This window comes from Neovison vison, chromosome 9 (assembly GCF_020171115.1).
Source record: "Neovison vison isolate M4711 chromosome 9, ASM_NN_V1, whole genome shotgun sequence".
Taxonomy (NCBI): domain Eukaryota; kingdom Metazoa; phylum Chordata; class Mammalia; order Carnivora; family Mustelidae; genus Neogale; species Neogale vison.
The window spans coordinates 53,911,696-53,930,964 of record NC_058099.1 but is presented as its reverse complement, the minus strand read 5'-3'; the positions used below and the strand labels follow the sequence as shown (position 1 = coordinate 53,930,964).

Sequence of the window (19,269 nt, the reverse complement as noted above, 5' to 3'; positions counted from 1 at the left end):
GCATTGAGAATGAAGTCAGGGGTTCTTACCAAATGTATTCAGCTCGGTAGCACCTGGTAGACCAAAGTCTACCCGTTTATAAAAAAGAAAGAAAGAAAAAGGAAAACCACAACCACAATTAGAACCTTGTTGGAATTACTTCAAAGATCTCTTGAAACCACTGTTCTTTCACAAATCCTTCCCTGATTAAAGAAAAGTGAACTGTTGTTAGCAGCCCTCCCTCACCCTTGTTCCAAGGTCATGAATCACACAAAAGCAGAACTTGTACATACAGAAAATACTTTGCATAGACCTATTTCCACGCACCTTTGATAGATCCCACATGACTTCAATGCCCTCTCCCTCTTGCTACTACTTCCTTGGACTCCCTTCATTTCAAGAACTGCATCCTTTTTCTAGCAAACAGTGACCAATCCAGGCCTCCAGAAATGCCACGGGACCCTTTGGTGACATGGCCCACTGTTCAGGGGCCTGAGTAAGTTCTGTGCTGTCTGGGATCTGGTCAAGCTGTGTTCAGGATTAGAAATGAGGACTTCCACAAATGCCCAGTCATGTCCCCAGCTTCTCATTGATATGCAGGACATGTACTGAGGGCAAAAGAGGGACGGAATACCAGAAGGAGGGGTATGGTTACCCTCTGCTTCCCAGGAAGAGAATAAGAAAAGCCTGGAAACCCTCCGAATGCAAAAGTTTCCAGGAAAACAAACTCTGGATTCTAAGAACTGGCAGCTGGATCAGATGGTACATACAGTTTTAGGGCTGACCAAAAGATTCGATTCAGGGCAGGAATGTGAATCAGGGGGCTGGCATTCGACTCCCAACCACACTTTATCACCGTGGAATCCTGATCATGTTATTAGACTCTTTGTATCTCAGACTCCCCATTTAAAAACTAGAGTTAATAAAATTATTGTGAATGATAAGTGAGATAAAAACATAAAATCCACACGAGGCACTCATTAAATGTTCCCAACGAGTTAGGATCGGCCAGTTGGGTCAACAACCACTTATACATTGAATTACGCGCACAGGATTCCAGATGGTCTCAAATCACGTGTAAATCTTTATTCAGAAATTTTACCAGAACAAAAGCTATCACACTACTTTTCAACTGTACATAGCATGAAAAGACAGAAAACCATTCAATGAGCTTATATGCATCACTTCTGTGAACCAAGGAGCCATGCATGTCTGAACACTATTCTACCATTCACCTTCTTTAGAAGCAGAACAAAAGAAAGAGTGTGAAAGAATTATTGGATCTCAGCTGGTGATAAAACTTATCATATTATATTATCATATTAAGTATTACTTTGAAAAAATATACATTTTTAAGAAGGTAATGACAAAATGTCCCCATTTGATTTACCCGTATTTTAGGAAACTCCTAGTTCTCTAGCAACTTAATTTTTCACAAGGCTGAATTCATTTCACTGATTATTGAGAAGCTTTTAGGTAGCCAACACTGTACAAGGTACTTAAAGTCATGAAGACAAAAAAAGGACACTGAGTCCCTTTGTGTGATTGGGGGGAAAGATATTTTTAATCTTCTGAACCATAGTAGGTTATTATCATATAAAACGACAACAAACACAACACACATCTTTGTAAAGTATAACAAATTATACTTTATATACAGTAAATGTAAAATTTTATATTGGCAAATACATTAAATATAAAGACCTTATTTATCTTGATGGCAGCACCTATACTTAACCAACCAGACAGGATTTATTTGTCGTCCCTCAGCTGTGCTCTGGAAATGTCTGCTCTCCTACCTTTCTCATGCAGTTAGCCCCCCAGTCAGACGGCTCTCTCTCTACCTACCTTGTTCTCATCCTGCAACCTCCCGCTCGACCACCATCTATCCCGTGACCCGTTCCCCTACTCTCCTCTCCCAATCCCTGTGCCAGTCAGAAATCATCTCTTTCTTCTGAAGTCACAGAGCACCTCGTTTGTACTTACTTACATCCCTTTGCACATTCAAGTGTCCAGGATATCTGTTTTCAAGTCTTGTGGTTCTTATGGGATTATCAGCTCCTTTATTTGGGAGAATGCCTGGGTTTTGTTCATCTCTGAATCTCCCTTAACAACCACCTCAGTTCCTGTATATACAGTAACTACTAAATCAATGCTTACAGAACAAAATCTTAGATTTTTAACCTTTTGGAACAGGGTCATAAAAAGCATCTTGGTAATTACGTAACAATGTAGGTATAGATGGCTTAAGGTTGAAGGATAATTATACTGACCCTAGTTATTCCCTGGGACTCATTGGCTGCGGGGTCCATTGGCTGAGGGCTTTGGGGGTAGAGTGGGAAAGAATGATGATCAGATTCAGATTATATATCTAACTTCCTTACGTACTGGTGTACAACTTGAAGCATTTAGTACAAAGTAACTACCCAGAAGCTAGAAGTGTTAAAAGAGTCAGAGTTCAAAAATATTTGTAAAATAAATACACAAATGAGCGACGAGGGAACATTTCAATATATTTATATAAATGAAATCATGCATCATATGTAATAACATTTCAATATGTAGATATCATCTGAAGTTCATTTCCTCATTACTCTAGTGAGTAGTCAGGGCTCCATCAGCGTCTTGGCCATACCCATGAAGACGGAATGGTGTGTGGACATCAGGAGCCGAATCACACGGGTGGGAGAATCCCCCTGAAGCTAATCCTACCAGCGGAAGACAGCCGGTCACACACAGGCAAATATCTCACCAAAGAGGGAAGCAATTCAGAATGGAGCCGGGTGTTTCTCCATCCCTCATCTCATGTTCTAAGGAATCTGAATCTACAAGGAAACCCGAAAGAGTTACTTTGTTGGAACTATGAAAGGCGCTGGAAATATGTCAGAACTGCTTTGCACCCACTAGACAAGGTGTAACACCCACAGGTCCCACTGGGCTCCAGTCCTGCATGGAGCATACTGAGACTTCACTGAAAGCAGGGCTGCCCAGGCTGAGAGGTAACTCAACCACTGTCCCCTCCCCCACTCCCCCAACCCGGCCCCACCAACATGACCTTCTGGGAGTAGGGGATGGGGGGAATCAGGCAACTGGGTAACCTGGGGGAAGTACCCGAAGCCGACTGCCACCTCCTCCATTCGTCTTTGCACACAGCACAGCCTTACAGTGGGGCAGGCATTCCCCAAGATGAGGAGGGCAAAGGAAAGAAAGAGTTCAGGACAGAGTACTTGGAGAACGAAGAGCATACAAGAAAGTATGTAGGAAACAACACATAAGGACGCTGATAAAACAACCGGGGACAATCACGCAGAGTGCCAGGAGCCCTGTGAATGTACAGAGGATGAGACTCAGCAAAATGCAGGTTATTACTATCAACATAACCCCATCTGTAACCTCCAGGCTGCTGGGGTCTTCCAGAAACATGGTTTTCACGGGGGTCGTAGACCACTGTGAATCTAAATAGCTGATACAAAGGCCAACGATTTTAAAGCAATTTGGAGACATTCATATAGTAAATTCCCTTCATCTACCAAAGGAAATATGAGCATCTCTGAGGCAGAGCAGCTGCTTAATGGTTACAGAGCAATATTACACAACAGTTTAAGCCAAGAAGCAAAGAACAACTCGGCATTTATGTGATGCTGTATTTACACTACATGTAATGCTTTTTAAAAAATAAAATTGAGTAGGAAATAAAGACCTCTGCAAACTGAAGATTCTCAAAGGCAATATCAAATTATATTATTTTACTTCTTTTTTTATTTTTCTCTAACAAAAGCAACAATAAATCACTACTCAGAAGTTAATATAGTGTTTAACCTCCTTTACAAACAATAACAAAGGGACACAATGGCATATCTAACTGTTAATATCTCAAATTATAATCAGCTCCATTTGAATGTTAAACAACATTTACATAGAAAATCCAAAGGAAAACTGATAACGCTCATTTTTATAGTCTACTGGGTTCTATTCTTGAAATTAAAAAAGAAAAAACCACAGAAAGCAGTTATTAAATTCATGAAAGCTGTCTCCAAGTATTAGAAGGGCTGTTAATGTAGATGTTGGATAACACTTCTTCTGTGTAGTTCCAGGAACTGTTTTTTGGCTCAATAACCAGATTTGTCATCCAATAAGAAAAGTCCTAGAAGGGAATGGGAAACCTTGCAAAAGTGGTAACAGCCAACAAAGACCAAGCTACTGTTCTAAGATCTTCAAATGCATTCATTCACATAATGATCCTAATTATCCTACCCATTGTCATGCAAGCATTCCCATTTTACAGATGAGGAAACTTGTGTCTACAGAGGTAGGGGGTTTCCTAGAGGCAGTGAGGAACCCCCATTAGATTTAAGAATTCTCACTTTGGGTAGGAAACTGAATTAAGATCATTTCTGAAGCCCATTGCAATGCTCAGGTTCCACTTTTTTTTTTTTTTTTTAAGATTTTATTTATTTATTTGAGAGAGAGAGAGCGCGATTATGCACACAAGCAGGAAGGAGGGACAGAGGGAAAGGGAGCAGCAGACTCCTTGCTAAGCAGGGAGCCCAAAGCCAGGCTCCATCCCTGGACCCTGAGATCATGACCTGAGCCGAAAGCATAAGCTTACCCCACTGAGCCACCCAGGCGCCACCCCTAGTTTCTGCTTTTTCACTGGGCCCTTTTTGTGTTCAGTTTCTTGCATTGCTTGCTCATTTGGAGAAAGAACAGGACCCCTAGGTATCTCGCAGGCATTTTCCAGCCTTAGGATTCCAATTGTTCACTTCCTTCCGCAGAGTGTAAAAGACGCCTAAATCCTTTTGTTTATGGATGCAAAGGGGGAGAAGATAAGATTATTTTACACTAGCCCTTTGCCAGTCTTCACATAACTTCAGATACCACCACTAACCTACTGGGAATTTTCTGGTAGTGGTGTTGTAAGGCTTGGCTTTATCTGCAGTTTCTCAACTGATCTGCACTGTCCACGGTTAAGAATGGAAAGTGGGATGACGAAATAGACAGACTAATCATTACAAAGATAATGCTTCTCTGCGCAGAGACTGACCCTCAGCCTATAGCCAAGGTTCACATTCCAGTATTAATTTAGATTTAAGTTTATCCTTCACTGTGAAATGTCCCTGTTGGTGATTTAAGTGATTCAGCAGAAGGACAGCAATTTTCTGATTTTAACATGCTCTGATAGTACTATATTAATGTTATTTGTTTTTTAGTATTTCCTTCCAGTCCATTAAACTTTTTCCTGCATAAATGTAAGATATAAAAATATGAATTTTTAAAAACTGGGATCAAATTTAAATGAATTTGTATTTGCTTCTTTTCTAATTCACATTGTATCTTTCCCTTTAGATTCAATAGTTTTTCAAAAGCATGATTTTAATGTCTATATAATATTATACTGCATATCTGTACTTTATTTGACCATTCTCCTTTTTTTGGCATTTTAGGTTATTTCCCATTTTTAAAAATATTATAAACAGAACTGCCATTAACATCCCCGTACACAAATCTTTGTCAGCAATTCTCATGATTTCCTTAGGCTGGAGTTCCCAGAAGTGGAATTGCTGGGTCAAAGGACATAAACTCTTTTAAAAAACTCTCGGTTAAAAACTGTCAAGCTGCTTTCCATAAAGATTTTTGCCAATTTCTTCTCCCTCGGGCAGAATGAACGTGTCCCTGTCACCACCCTCTGCCACAATTACATGTTAGTCATAATAGGGACTTGTTTTAATTATAGCAAGTTGATAGAGAAAAGATATCATTACAATAATGTCATAATTTTCATTTAATTATAATAAAGTTGGATTTTTTTCAGATATTTATGCATTTTTTCTTTAAACAAACATTCAAAAGTAAGTAAAATAGGGATTGTGTTATCAGGAATATTTTATTCCTAATATTAATGACATTACCGCTAGAGTTTCACAGTTAATGACAGTGTTGGCTATTAATTAATAATTGATTTTTTCTTTATCATTTTATATGTTCAACTTATTCTTAGTTCTCTCAGATTTTTACAAGTGTTCTGATCAGAACAATTATTGAATAACACTAAATGCTTTTTTGGAGTCCTTTTTAATTTTCCTTACAATGTTTACTGTTATTATATATTACTGAATTCTTAAGGTAAATTATCTTTGCTTATCCACACAAGGTAGCTCTTTTAATTTACTGCGAAACTGGTTTGCTAACAGTTGCTTCTGAGTTCTATGTAGCTGGTATACTTTTCTGGGGATCTTTGTTTCATTTATGAAGTTTTCATACTATGATTACATACATGCTTCATAAAATTATTTGGATGACAGCCATTTTTATTTTTAAAAATATGAACAGTTCAGAAAGTCTGGAAAACTCACTGGTAAAACAGTCTTCTCATAATCTGTTTTAGAGAATATTCTTAGAAAACTCTGAGTCTTTCAAGAATTTGCTCTACTCCTGTTTTCTGGTCTTGAGGCAATTTTATTATATATTATATTATATATATAATATATTTTTTCCCAAGAAAATGATTATTTTCTTTCTTATTTTTAAATTTATTAGCACAGATATTTTATGGTTTACCAAGTGTTTATTTTTAGAATACAGTAAATTAAATAAAAATTAAATTATATTTAATACAATTAACATATTAAAATATATTATAATTAATAAAATTATATTAAGTTATGTTAAAGTATACTAAAAGATCAGCTCTGCCACTTACTATGTAAACCTAAGGTAAGTTGAGCAACATTTCCACACCTCACACTTCACTATAATATAGATGATAATCACAGTACCTATGAGTCAGTATGAAAACTGTAATCATTTTCAAATAATAATAAAGAGAGAGATTTCATTTTAAGAGCAGGGAAAAGGAAGGTAGAACTTCCAAATTAACAAAGGGAGAGCAAAAACACAGTGAATACTAACTTGATCAAGACAAAGAAACTAAGAACATAAGATGTAAAAATAAATAATATAAAGTAAATAGAATAAATTAAGCATATCCCATCACAATCCAGGTAAGTGGATTGAATTAGCCCATAAAGAACATCAGATTAACTGAAGCAAACAAAATTCAGCTATTTTTAAGGAACACATTAAAGACAAAATGACAATAAGAATAAAAAGTTGAAAATAAAATGATGTGCAAAGACATCAGGCAAATTCAAACAAAAAGTAAGCAGTGTCAGTGGTGGTAAAGAGAATTTAAGATGAATTACAATAAACGAGATAAAGAACATTACAACTGAATAAAAAAAGCATATATGATAAAGAGGATAAATCATAAAACTGTATGTACACCAAACAATATTGTGCAGAATGCATAAAACAAAAATTATTAAAATCCAAGAAAATTTACAAAAACACAATTGTAGTGAGAATTTTGAATACACTCTTTTAGAATTGAATATGGCTATTAGACAATGACTAACTTTATATCATTCAAATACAAAGTGTACTTTCTTAGCACATTCACAAAAATTTTATAAAAATTGATCATGTCCTTGACCAAAGAGATAACTGTTATTACTGTTCACCCTTAGAAAATAAGGCCAAAAGTAAAAAATAAAAAGCAACCACATTTTCTGAACTACCTGAAAATTAAGAATATAAGCTATGGATCAAACAGAATCAAAAGAAAAATTATGAACTACCTAGAAAGCAATGACAAGAAAGAGACAAAAGGCCAAATTACTTTACAATAATGATAGAAAGAACAGCAAAACATCTCAAGAAAAATTAAAAAGAGAATTAAAGACAAAAGCTGAAATCAATAAAATAGGAAAAGAAGTATTTAAAACAAAACAATAAAAGGGAAGATGATTTTCTGAGAAGATCAGCAAAACAGAAACATCATTTGCAAACCTCATTAAGGAAGAAAAGAAAAAGCGAAAATATACAAGAACAGAAGGGAAACATAACCATAGAAACCAAATACGTTAAAAACATTATAAGAGAATAACACATGCAACTTACTGACCACAACTTTGAAAACGTAAATGGGCAATTACTTACTAAAATAAAAGTAACCAAAATTGAGCAAAGTGGAAACCTGAATAGACCAATTACCCCTAGTGCAGTGGTTCCCTAAATTTGCTGATCATTGGAACCACCTGGGTTCTTGAAAAACAGCTTATGCTTGGCTTCAACCCTTGGCTATTCTGATTTAATTGGTATGGATGTGTCCTAGACGTGAAGATGTTCCAGAAGTTCCCCTGGTGATTCAAACGTGCAGCAACGTCTGGGAACCACTGGGTTAACATCTTGGTGTTCAAAATATGGTCCCACGACCAACAGTACTGGCTAACTGGGGAACTTGTTAAGCACAGAGAAGTTCACCGTCAAGCCCAGACCCTCAGAATCAGAATCTGCAGCTTAAAAAGACCACCAGTGACTCATATGCAGTTTAGAAGTGAAAACCCTAGAAGAGAATTAAAAGGTGATTTAAAAACCACCTTCAGAATGGCACCAGGTAGAGATGGGCACGCAGCTGGATTTTATCTTTTACCTAGCCTTTAAAGTCCAGTGATTTTTACACTCTCCCAGGCTTTAGCAAATGATCTTTACAAAGAACGCTCTCTTAGTAGCCTTTATTAGACCAGCAAAACTTAAGTAACTAAATTTGCAACCTCCCTCATTAAACTAAAGCAAGTAAACAAAACAAAGACCAAGCATACACATAAATACAACTTCAAAGATCCTAAATAAAACTGAATATATTCGATGCACATATTTGAACTGAATATAGCAATGTTACCGAAAGAACAATACACCATTATCATTAGGGTTTTATTACTTGACTGGGTGCAGTTCACTGTTAGAAAATCCATCAGTACGATAGAGAGGTAAAAAGGAAAGACACACGACCTTATCAAGTGATGCTGAAAATGCACTTGACGCCAACAAGAAAAGGAGGCGTTCCTAATAACAAATCTAAGCAAAAAGTGATTAAAAACAAGTAACAAACTGTTTAGCAAAACCCAACAAGTTATCCTAAAAGAAGAAAACTAGTCTGCCATTTCTAGGTACTCAACACCCTCAAGCCTCCTCCTCTTCTCAATCCTTAAAAATGTAAACTGTAAATGCACCAGCTGCAACGACAAAGGCTGTATGACTTCACTTAGACTACATATCTAGACCAGTCGAACTCATAGAAACAAAGTAGAATGGTGGATGCCAAGAGATGGGAGAAGGGAGAATGGGGAGTTGTTATTTGTTGGGTACAGAGTTTCAATTTTGCAAGAGGAGAAAGCTCTGGAAATTGTGCAACAATGTAGATAAACTTAACACTACTGAACTGTACATTTATGAATGATTAAAATGGTAAATGTTATTTTATGTATATTTCACAATTAAAAAATCATGATCTGGAAGTTGGGACTCAGATAATTGTTACTAACTTCTTGTTTATATATATTCAAGAATTACTTTTTTACATTGGTACTAAATTGTTTATATATATTCAAGAATTACATTTTTAGACTGACATTTATGTCTGCAGTCTTATTCATAATAATTACTTAGGTATAATTCTGCTTACTATTCTCATTATTAGTCTATATCTGTAGCTATATTTATATCTATATCTATAGGTATAGATTTGAGAACTTCCTGTTCCTAATTTTTTTTTTTTTTGAGTGTATCACTTTGTTAATTGGTATAGGTTTTCAGGTAAAGTTTTTACAAAGAAAATAAAAGACTATTTTTTGAGAATAGAGAGTTTTTGAGAAAACTCTCTAAACATAAAAGAAGTTTCAAAATAATTCCAAGTAGTTCATCATAATTCTAATCCCCCACTCTTCTGTTACTTAAGGTTGACCAAAAGGAAAAAAAAAAAGTATAGGTAACTTGTTTTTCCTCCAGGATGATTATAAGATTCTCTTTTTCATCCACAAAATACAGAAACTTCCATAGGATATATTTAAATATAATTACTATTGGCTAGATATAGTTAGTCCTTTTGATCTAAATATTTAGATCATTTTTAGTTCATTAAAGTGTTCTTAATTTGTCTTTGATTCTATTGCTCTCCTAAATGCTCTGCTTTCTCACCAAGAACGCCTAAATTAATACTCAATTTTCTATTCTTCCACTATAAACTTTCTCATCATGTTAACCTCTCTGTTCTTTTCTTCTGCTTTTAAAGCAAATATCTCAAGTTTGTCCTCTATATCAAGCATTATTTCCACAATATCAGTTCTGTTTCTTATTCCTTCAAATGCAGACTTTAATTACATGAAAGCAACTTCTTGTTATTTCTTATCTTATAAGGCACTTTCCTCGAAGTTATTCTTTCATCTCTTCATTTTTCCATGTAAGTACTTTCTTCTAACTCGACAGATTGTTTTCTCTGAAATTTTCTTCTGCACTTCATTTTCAAAAATACCTTTCCCTACATTCTTCACTCTTTTCTTACCAAGGGCATACTCTTGGGATCGTTTTTCTTTTCCTTAGAGGGTATTCTATAGAGATTTAGGGTCTGTCCTTAGAAACGTGTATGGCTTTTCCCTTGGCTTACAATAAGTAAAGGTTTCAATAACAGGGTTAGTCAAAGCTGATAACTGCAGCTCCTAACCAGTTCCCACTGACTACTGCTCCTTTGTCTCATAAGCCTCTTCTCACCCCACCACCTAGCTATGTAAGGTCCTACCAGGTACATGCATGAAAACCCTCACTCTGTGTAAAGTGTGGCTCTGGAAGGACAGATGGGACGAGATTTCAAAGGGTCTCTTCGATGGTGTGAAAGAGTTGGACTGGCACAGAATGGAAATTTGTTTAAGGACTTACATACATACATTAGGAAGTAGAAGCAGATTGCTAGATGTCTTCCCACACTCTTTCTCTTTTCTTCCTCTTCATCCCACATTTCCTAACCCTGTTCTTTGAGTTTACAGCCTTTTAAATCAATACAGAAAAATCTCTGAACCTAGGGGGATGATAGTGGGATTGTCCACAGTTTCTCGAGGAACTAACATGGCTATCTTTTGTAAGATATTAGGTAGGAAAATTACCATTTTTAAATTTGATCTCAATGCACAGTTCATATAATTATAAGATAAGCCTTTGCGTTTCTAGCTAAGGGTGATTCTTCAGTCTCAGTTTTAGTATCCTTAGCCAAAGCTACAGTTTTACATATTCTTGTAGAAATTTTAGTGTAGAACTGGGAGAAACTGGGTCAGAAGTTAAGCAAGTAATGTGGACTTTATGTTAGATAGCTACTGGTAATTATTTTGCTGAATGCCTAAAAAGACCGAGTTGTAAATCTCACTACCCTCAATCAAAATTCTAACAGGGTTGGTTTGTTTGTTTGTTTTTGTAGAATTTGTCAAGCTGATCCTATTTAGATGAAAATACAAAGGACCTAAAAAATCTTTTTAGAACTTATTATAAATACTTATCAAAAAGTTACAGAAATTAAAAAAAAAAAGTTACAGGAATCAAAAAAGTACTTTGATCTTGGCAAAAGATAAGACATATATATCAGTGGGATGGACCAGAAACAGACAAATAAATGTATCATTGTTGCTACTGGGTAAGTAGCTATGCAATTCAATGGAGGAAAAAAAAATGTCTCTTAAACAAATGGTACTGGACTAATTGGATATCTACATTTTTAAAAAAAGGATAACAACCTTTAAAAAGGATATCAACCCTTATGTCACACCATATGTGGCATATCTGTATAATGGAATACTACTCAGCAATAAAAACAAATAAATCATTGACAAATGTAATCACGTGGATAAATCAAAGTCTTTTAGTCTAGACTAAAGAAGCCAGACAAAAAAGAGTAGGTTTATACAAAGGATACATTTATAAATAATTCTAGAAATGTAAAGTCATCTAGAGTGATATAAAGCATATCAGAGGTCATCTGAGGACAGGGGATAGAGAAAGGAATAGATTATAAAGTGGTCAGAGGAAACTTCTGAGATTGATGGAAATGCTCATCATCTTGATTATGGTGATATATATATATTATTTTCCTTTTCTTCCTTTTATGTGTGTGTGTGTGTGTGTGTTTGTATGTAGATCTATATACACTATAGACAGTTATATAATATGTTGTATATCAATTATACCTCAATAAAGAAAAAAATGACCTTGAGCAAGTGATCTATATATAGTGATGTCCAAACTCTCAAAATAACATTATTTCCACATCACACACAAACAAATCACAAATGAGTCCAAAACATTTCATTTAATCAGTCACATATTTTTTGCAACTTCCAGAAAGATCTTACCTGTTCCTTCATTCATGATCACATGAACTCTAACACCACTAAAGTATACTCCTAAGCAAAAGCATAAAAATAGCAAGAAGGCTTCTTCACAATTCATCAGATGGTGAGGAGAAACATTTGATTCATCTGAGACTGGTATTCTGAATCACTAATTATGTTGGGGTGCTACAATTCTCAGTCTGATACATCCCTACAAAATTCTTCAGACCATGCCACACAAAGTTAGGAGTCTGTAATGTCCCCAAACAGTCAAGTCTGAGGGGTGGTGTGTCCACAAGGCAGAAGAGACCCACTGTCTCTGGCTATGAAACACCAGACTTTTCCTGGCTCAGGTCAAGCTGTAGGGATGGACATGGTCTCATTACTGAACAAACAGGTTACAATTTATTTAGTGTACTACTGGTCTAAGCCTCCATCTCATAGATTCTAAACACTGCTGAACATTTTCTCTGGCCAGGTATTTGCCTTAGATGTTAAATGTACAAATGGAAGCTTACTGTTCTCACCTGAAGGCGTCCAGAATCCACGAAGAGAAACAGAGAAGAAAATAGTGGTAAAAAAAAAAAAAAAAAATGCAATAAATGCTATTATTATAAACTGTGCTAAAGGGAGGGCCTGGAGATGTCTCATGGATGAGGTGTCAAGAAAGGACAGGCGTTCTAGGCAGACAAACCGTATGGACGGAGACACAAACAACATGGCTAAGGCTAAGGCTAAAAGCAGGTCCATGTGTGCAGTGAAAGGAACATTCAGGACCATGTCATGAAGCGCTGGTTAGATGCCGTGGTATAGATCAGGCTTAGCCTAGAGTGAAAATTTTCAAAACATATATGAAGGGGAGTATAATAATCAGATTTGCACATTATGGAAATCACCAGGAGCCTACAATGATTTTCACAGGGATTAGGACCTGAGGCAAAAATATGAGCTACAGAGATTGGGAAAATTACTACAATAATCTAGGTGCTCTAGTTAAAAGGACACAGTGTAAATATATTTAAGAGAATCACAATATATTAAGATTTAGCACCAACTATCTTCTTTTTAAAATATTTTGCCTTCCTCGTCTGCTGTAAGAGTAACCCCACCAGGGGCCTTTCCTCATCCCTCTGCTCCTCTTTCTACACGTTGACTCAAAAACTTGTAGATAATCCCTTCTCCACCTGCCGATGCTATGCAAAGTAACGTGATTTATATGCGCTCTTTCCAGGTATTGCGAGGACATAGTAAATATAAAGTAGCAGAATGTTTTATTTGTCTTAATGAAGAAGACATTCTTCTACTCCTTGCTTACTTACTTTTAGCATTTGTGCAGCATCGTTCTGCACAGAAAGTAGTCCAATTCCGAAAATGACTGCAATCCAAAAGACCGAATTTTGAACTTAAAATCTACTACATTAAGAAAAAAAAAAGTGCCACAAAACAACAACAAAAACCGGAATCAGTATCTTATAATACAACCTGTCACCTGTCATCCATACTTTACCAGAATAAAGGACCTCAACGAGATCTAATACAGCCCAGAGAAATGCACGTGTACAACACCTATACCATTTGCCATGTGACTTGCTTGTGCCGGGGCTCCCAGGAGCCCCTTCCTTGATCCTTTGAGCTCACTGATTCCTGGGTTAAGAACCCCCAAATATCTCTCCCAGCCTTGAGTTCCAAACCCTTTTCTGCCAATGGCTCATAAACACTTTGAACAAACAAAAAACTACAGCTTTATTGAGATATAATTCAAATACAATTTTAAAGTATACAATTCAGTGGTTTTGGGTCTGATCAGAGAGTTGTACAACCATCACCTAATTCCAGAACATTTTCATCACCTCACCAAAAAAACCCATACCTGTTAGCAACCACGTGCCCATGTCCCACAACTCCAAGCTCCTCACAACCTCTAATGTCGTTTGCCTTGATAGATTTGCCTATGCCAGACATTTCAAATAAATAAAGCCATATAATTTATGAAAAAAGAAACTCCATCATGTCCCTGTTTGTTTCATTAACAAATGCATGTGATATTTTAATGATGACAAGGTCAAATCTGCAAGTCAAGTGGTTTTTCTGTATTCTTCCTCCTGAATGCCCTGGAGACATGAACATGCTTATGGGATGGAATGGGGATGGGTTGGTTGGAAAGGGAACATCTCTGTTGGGTTCAAGAATCAGAAATACTGCAGTGGAAAGAGGAGTACGTTCTTAGTTCTATTACGTAAAATAAAATAAAAGAGGGCATGGTCCCCAAAGACCAGCGAACAAGTCAAAAGACCCCCCAAAATTTTTAACAGCATGGAAGACCAAAACCTAATATTTTTCTTAACTTCTTCTATCTTCCAAGGCATTCTGCAAAAGCCAACAAGACTCAAATTGCCACGCGAAAGTACTTGCCAAAATTGCTTGTTACCTTGTCAGTCTTTTATAGTTCCAGAAAAAGAAAGAACTGAAACTTCAATAGGATTTTTGCCTGCTAACTTGAAACCACATTCTTCTTCTATAAGGTAGAAACAGATTACAACTTGGGTAGCTATATATCTTTCTCTCTGCTTCATATTTTATTCTGCTTGCAATATATTAGCATAGAATCGATCCCTCTTTCCAAGCATGATGCTCTAATAGGCAATCGGGTCCCCTGGGTGCCTTTGTACGGGACAATACGTCCAGCAAGCTTAGCTTCTGCCGAGTTCAAATGATTTTAACTGGCCTGGAGCAAGTCCACTCTATGTCTGATATAGAACAATCCCAGCTTTCCAGCTGTGAGGAGGAAAACGCTTTGCATTATTAAATTGTAGCCATATGCTGCAAAAGCAGGCCTTGCAAATATGGAGAGGGACAAGAATTTAAATGGAGAGGAAACTTCAGATGCAGGGAATCCTTGTAAAAAGAACCTGAGATACTTGAGTCATGAGCCTTGGGCGGTGGGTGTGCTCACAGCCTAACCCAGGGTCCTCAAGATGGACATCTCTTTCAGAAGGGGACCCACACCCCCTCACTCCCTGTAGGGAACCCAAGGGAAGAAAAATATGGCATACCAACATCTTTTAAAATTTAACAATTTGCAACCCATTCAGGTGCAAGGCCTCTTAAAACTTCTCTGGAACTAGGTGTACAATGATGTCGGAGACCGCATCCACATATTGAAATTTCGCTTGCCCTCCAACTTACTTTATATCATTTCAGATACCAAACAGTCCTGCAATACAGTTAGAAGGCTAGGAAACACAAAAGTTGGGCTAGATAGGGTGTCTCTCTCGGCTAGTCCTTTCCCTCAGAGCGTTGTGAGAGGAGAGCATTTGATGTGTTTACATTACCCTGTGACTATGTACCAAGGGGACTCCTGACCTGTACAAATGCAAACCCTGAGAACCTCGAGAAAAGGGGCGCCTGGGTGGCTCGGTGGGTTAAAGCCTCTGCCTTCTGCTCAGGTCATGATCCCAGGTGGGGTGCCTACTTCCCTTCTCTCTCTCTGCCTGCCTCTCTGGCAACTTGTGATCTCTGTCTGTCAGATAAATAAATAAAATCTTTTAAAGTTTAAAAAAAAAAAAAACAACAACAAAAAAGAACCTTGAGAAGAGATGGAGCAGAAGACAAGATAGGGGCTACAGGGCTCTAGCAACTGGAGTAACTTGGCAGAGTACCCGCTTCCTGCATCAGTGTCCAACCCCACAGCCTCCGAAACTCTCCACTAACATCTCTCCCCAAGCTCATTCTCACCAAGGCCACTGTCACTCAGGATTCACCTCCATCATCTGCTCCCCCTCTGCCCACTGTCCCTTGTCCTAGAAGCTATGGCTATTACAGCTGCCTCCAGAAACTCAAGTGTGGCAGTCGATGGGAGTGACTCAGTCTGCGAAAGGACCTCAACACCAGGATTTCTCATTTCTTTCTCTGCGTGGCATGGCACACTCATAAACATTCAGGCCAAGCATGGACGAGGCCAGAATTCATTTTTTCACAAGGCCTTGTACAGAGTCAATTGTATTATTCACCAGCTGCAGGGGAGGAGAGGCAAGGAACAAAGTATGAATGATATAGTGGGGTTACTACTGTCTTAAGGTTTAGATCCATGAAAAAATGTGAGCTTTGGCCTCCACTTGCCAATAACTAATTGGACCTGTGGGCAAATCCCTTGTTCTCTTTGCCCCATTTTCATTAGTCAAGTGAATTAGCAGTATTATAAGCATTGGTGTTATAAGCATAGGTTAGACATTGGATTACAGTAGCCAATTATTCATTTAGAAAATGTAACTGTCTACTTGGGAAGGGGGAGATGTGTAAGCAAACATAAGCATGACACAAAGCAGCAATTGTAACCAAAACAGGAATGTCCAGGAGATCCACTGGGCAATGCTGTAACTATATTCACTTAAAAATTTCTTAAGAGGGCAAATCTCATGTTAAGATTCTTATCATAACAAAATAAAACTAAAAAAAGGAAAAAAAAGCAAAGGAACACTGTAAGTAGAGCATGGTCAATTGAATCAAATAAATACTATTAAAAAACATGGAAGCAGAAATAGAATGAAAAGAGGCACTGGAGTCAGATTATAAAAGTCATGTATAAATAAAAATAAATGAAATAATAATAAAGGAAAATGAATAAATAAAAAGTCATGAATTTAATGAAAATCATTTCAAGTGGAGACAGAAGCCAAGTTGCAGAAGTTAAGGAGGAAGTTTAGTCTTTATCATGAGAAAGAAGAGAGGGATAGGACTCTTAGTTGAATGAGGTGTCTGAATGAGGACCAAAACATGCATTTTTTTTTTAAGTAAGAAATAAGTTGGGACACCTGGGTGGCTTAGTGAGTTAAGCCTCTGCCTTCAGCTCAGGTCATGATCTCAGGGTCCTGGGATCAAGCCCCGCATCGGGCTCTTTGCTCAGCCTGCTTTCCCCCCACCCCGCCGCCGCCTGCTGCTCTGACTACTTGTGATCTCTCCCTCTCTCTGTCAAATAAATAAATAAATAAATAAATAGGTTTGTTTGTTTTTTTTAAGTAAGAAATAAGTTACCAGGCATGAGTTAATAGGATAAAGGAGATATCTGCAGAGAGTCAGGAAGAATAAGGCACAGAGAAGATTTTCAACGAAGACAGAAAAGTTGGTGGCTTCAGAAAGTAGGACCACTATTAAAAGGTAAATGGGAAAAATCTTTATAGGATGTGAATACAAGAGACTAAGATACAAAATGTTGCCAAGGGAAAAGCAATCTCTAATGATACATTTGTACTCTTTCTCATGTCACTCTTATAAACTATGTAACAAAATTTCATAGCACATTTTCTTTGATGTCAAAAACTTTAGAACAAAATTGACTACCTAAAAACTATCATCCTATCCCATCAAAAGACTTGAAAATACCTCTTTCCTTGCCTCAGATCTTATCTTGACCTGTAACTTTGTGTATGTCATCTTAAAGTTTTAGAGGAGAGTAATTAAAAAAAAAAAATCAATGAATTTCTATTTGGATCCACAGCAAATGATACTTCCTGTAGGAAGCCTTTTTGATCAGCCCAGCTAGAAGAGAAAGTAGGTTGAAAAAGCCCTCACTTTTATCAAGTACCTGCTACATGCCAAGTATGGCCCCCACCAACCACCCCACACCTGATGCTTACAACTGGTGTGGATATAGTTGTGCTGAGTTCAGAGAAGTTGGCTGATATGCTCAGGCTCTTCATGGGCCCCATGATCATTGTAAAACATGGAGCCTTGATTCGGTGGAAAAATTTAATTCCGAAGTTCATGTTCTTCCCACTTCCCCATGTTCCCTACGACAGTTGGAAAGAGTATTTCACAACTTTGAACTCCCATGACACTTGAGTTGTCATGCTGAGTAACATCAGTCTTCACGACATATAAAAAATAGCACATATAATAATTGAACAGAACAGCTTGTGGAAAGCAAGCTTCATTTGTAACGTAAAACCACTGTAAAACCATCCCCCATTTTACCTTCTACAGCATCTAGCGTAGCCCTATCAACAAAATAGATGCTCACCAAATGTCTATAACTGAATAATCCACCCACAGACAGCTCATTCTGGGATGTTCATTGTTCTTGGTGTAGAATGATGTATATTTCCAACTCCTCCAAGGCAAATGGCTATCTCAACTCATTTAGAGCTGACTCAACCTACACCTTGTCTCTGGGAATGTAATACTTAATTCTGAATTCAGCAACTAGTGGGTACTCAGTGTTATTTTTTGGCTAACAAGGTAGGTGATCAAGGAGATATGGAAAAATCTCCTTCATAACCTCGTAAGACATTCCTAAATTGTCTTTTTCTGCCCAAAATTAATATTATGAGTGATCAGGCTAGAACCATTACAGAGGCTGGGCATGGTGCTAACTGCTATGTAGATCAATTTTTGAGGAGTGGGTTATATACAAGCACCCATATGCAGCCTTTAAAAATAAGGAGCTGAGGGCTATGTGCCCTTCTCGGATTTTAAGAGTAATTTGCCAAGAAAACATATTCTTAATCTTTTACTCCTTTACTCTGAATTCTATCCTAAATTTGAACATTTAGGAACTTTGTGATGCCTTGAAAAAAAATTAAAGGATAAAAAAGAAAACTGTTTCTGAAACAAAATCTGGTAGAAAAAAATCCTTTTATTTTTGCACTGACTTGCACAGACCTCATTCTAGAATTACATAAAAGGTTTACCTACGATGTCTAGTCTTACCACAGTTAACCAATCCTTTTAATGTCTTTCTATTTATTCTTCCAAGAACAGAAAGCCTGTTTATAGTCAGTTGCATATTGTCTAATGCCAAAGTTTAAAATTACTTCTAAGTATCATGAAATAGTGTATTTTCCTCTATAAAAGTTTTTATTCTTGTGGCTGCAATAAATGAAAATAGGAGAATAAATGGGTATGAACTTAATAACTGAGGATTAAATGAGCTATGATTTTTAAAAATCAGAGTAGAATTTCTTTTCCTTGACTTTGAACATCATATTCGAAAATAAAACATGCTCTATGGGCTCTTTCAGGGTCTATGAAAATGTATTTGTCTTCACACACAAATAAAGAAAAACATTGTATTACTTCTATAACT

The 19,269-nt window shown here is 36.9% G+C and overlaps 1 protein-coding gene across 6 annotated transcripts in view; it reads right to left on the bottom strand.

Moving 5' to 3' along the window:
* NFIB (nuclear factor I B) overlaps window positions 1-19,269 on the bottom strand; it is a 233,129-nt gene that overhangs the window by 74,604 nt on the left and 139,256 nt on the right. The window lies entirely within an intron of this gene.